The sequence below is a fragment of the Penaeus monodon genome, chromosome 13 (assembly GCF_015228065.2).
Source record: "Penaeus monodon isolate SGIC_2016 chromosome 13, NSTDA_Pmon_1, whole genome shotgun sequence".
Lineage (NCBI taxonomy): Eukaryota > Metazoa > Arthropoda > Malacostraca > Decapoda > Penaeidae > Penaeus > Penaeus monodon.
In genome coordinates, this window is record NC_051398.1 from 46195161 (window position 1) to 46198072 (window position 2912).

Consider the following 2912-nt stretch of genomic DNA (forward strand, 5'->3'; position numbering starts at 1 on the left):
GAGAAGAAAGAAAAAGAATGAGAGAGAGAGAAAGAGAGAAAGCTAAAGAACGAACGAGAGAAAGAAATAAAGACAAAAAAGTCCTAAATGTCTACATAAATTTCTTGTTTTGCGTTAAGGAAGGTGACATCTGGCACTCATGCTCGACGTTTAAGAAGAGATAAGGAGAGCGAAGGAGAGGAAGAAGGACGAGGGGAAAAACAAGGACTTGGCGAAGGAGAAAAGATGGGAGAAGGAAGAAAAGGAAAGATAGATGGAAGAAAAGGAAAGATGGGAGAAGGACGAGGGGAAAAACAAGGACTTGGCGAGGAGAAAAGATGGGAGAAGGAAGAGGAAAGGAAAGATAGATGGAAGAAAAGGAAAGATGGAAGAAGGACGAGGGGAAAAACAAGGACTTGGCGAGGGAGAGAAGATGGGAGAAGGAAGAAAAGGAAAGATAGATGGAAGAAAAGGAAAGATAGGGGAAGGAAGAGGAGAAAAGATAGATGGAAGAAAAGGAAAGATAGATGGAAGAAAAGAAACGATAGGAGAAGGAAGAGAAGAAAAGATGGGAGAAGGAAGAGGAGAAAAAGATAGAAGGAAGAAAAGGAAAGATAGGAAAAGGAAGAGGAGAAAAGACAAGAAAAGGAGGAGAGAAAAATGAAGAGGAAATTGAAAGCAGAATGTAATGAAACGAAAAAAATTAGAAAGAATATGATGGAAGAACTAGGTAGAAAGAAAACAGAATAGTATTACAAGTAGATGAAAAAGAACAAGAAAGAAACAAAAAAACAAAAGAAGGATAAGAGAGAGGAATAAGAGAAAACCTCAAAGAGGAGAAGGAAGAAGGCAAGAACGACATCCGGACGGTCGGGATAGAAACTCCTGAAGATAAACAACTTCGGGATATTTTTAGATGTCTCAAAACTGCCTCTTGCTGCCTGCGACGGGATAGCGGCGCTGGGGCTGTCTCGCTCTCGCTCTCTCGATCTCTCGCTTTCTCTCTCTGTCTCTCTCTCTCTCTCTCTCTCTCTCTCTCTCTCTCCCGCTGCCTGCGACGGGATCGCGGCGCTGGGGCTGTCTCGCTCTCGCTCTCTCGTCTCTCCTTCTCTCTCTGTCTTTCTCTCTCTCTCGTCTCTCCTCTCTTCTGCCTGCGACGGGATAGCGGCGCTGGGCTGTCTCGCTCTCGCTCTCTCGATCTCTCGCTTTCTCTTTCTGTCTCTTTCTCCTCTCTCTCTCTCTCTCTCTCTCTTGCTGCCTGCGACGGGATAGCGGCGCTGGGTCTGTCTCGCTCTCGCTCTCTCGATCTCTGTCTTTCTCTCTCTGTCTTTCTCTCTCTCTCTCTCTCTCTCTCTCTTGCTGCCTGCGACGGGATAGCGGCGCTGGGGCTGTCTCGCTCTCGCTCTCTCGATCTCTCGCTTTCTCTCTCTGTCTTTCTCTCTCTCTCTCTCTCTCTCCTCTCCTCTGCTGCCTGCGACGGATAGCGGCGCTGGGTCTGTCTCGCCTCTCTCTCTCTCTCTCTCTCCTCTCTCTCTCTCTCTCTCTCCTCCTCTCTCTCCTCTCTCTCTCTCTCCTCCTCTCTCTCTCTCTCTCTCTCTCTCTCCTCTCTCTCTCTCGTCTCTCTCCTTCTCTCCTCTCTCCCTCTCTCTCCTCTCTCTCTCTCCTCTCCTCTCTCTCCTCTCTCTCTCTCCCTCTCACTTCCTTTCTCTTTTCTTCTCTCTCCTCTCTCTTCCTCTCTCTCTCTTCCGGTCTCCTCTCTTCCTCTCTCTCCCCTCTCTCGTCTCTCTCTCATCTCTCTCTCTCTCTTCTCTCTCTCTCGTCTCTCTCTTCTCTCTCTCTCATCTCTCTCTCTCTCTCTCCCTCTATCCTCTCCTCTCTCCTCTCCTCTCTCTCTCTTTTCTCCACTCTCCTATCTTCGCTCTCTCTCTCTCTCGTCTCTCGTTCTCCTCTCTCTCTCTCTCCTCCTCTCTCTCTCTCGTCTCTCTCCTCCTCTCTCTCTCTCTCTCTCTCTCTCTCTCTCGTCTCTCTCTCTCTCCATGTCTGCCTCGCTGTCGTGGTAACTCCTGTCCTCTCTCTCTGTGTGTCCTGGCTGTTCCGCCCCTCTCGCCCTCGCCGTTTGCCTGTCGCCTTTTTCTCTTGGCTCCCCGCGCTAGCTGGTCTCCGCCGTCCGCCTCACCTACCCTTTAGCAACAATGTCCCCTTTCCTTTTCTTTTTTTCCAAACAACTTTAACTTAAAAACTCTCTCTCTCTCTCCTCTCTCCTCCCTTTTCCATCTGTCTCCTCTCCTCTTCTCTCTTTTTGTCTTTTTCTTCTCTTCCCCTTTTCTCGGCTCCTCTCTCTCTTCTCTCTCCTCTCCTCTACCCTCTCCCTCTCTCTTCCCCCTTCTCCCCCCTTCACTCTCTCTCTCTCTTCCCTCTTCTCTCTTCCCCTCCCCTTCCCTCTTTCTCTCTCTCTCTCCTTCCCCCCGTCCCCTTCTCTCTTCTCTCTTTTCTCCCCCTCCTCTCTCTTCCCCTCTCTTTCCCTCTCTCCCCCCTCTCTCTCTCCCCCCCTTTTTTGCCCTTTGCTTTCTCCCCTTTTCCTCTCTTTCTTTTTCCCTTTCCCTCCCCTTCCCTTTCTCATCTTCTTCTCCTTCCCTTTTTCTCGTTTCCCTTTCCTTTTTTGCCCTTTTTAAAATTCCTTACCTTTTGGAAAAAAATTTCCGCCCAACCCCCCACCACCGCCCCCCTCCGACCCTTTTCCGGGGAAAAACCAAAAAACAAAATGTAAAAAAAAAAACCAATAATTAAACCCGCAACCCCCCTCATTCCCCCTCTACCCCTTTTACTATTTCCCCCATTCCCCCCCCCCCCTTAAAATCCCACCCCTTCCCCCCCCCCCCCCCCCCCCACCCCCCCCCCCCCCCCCCCCCCCCCCCCCCCACCCCCCCCCCCAC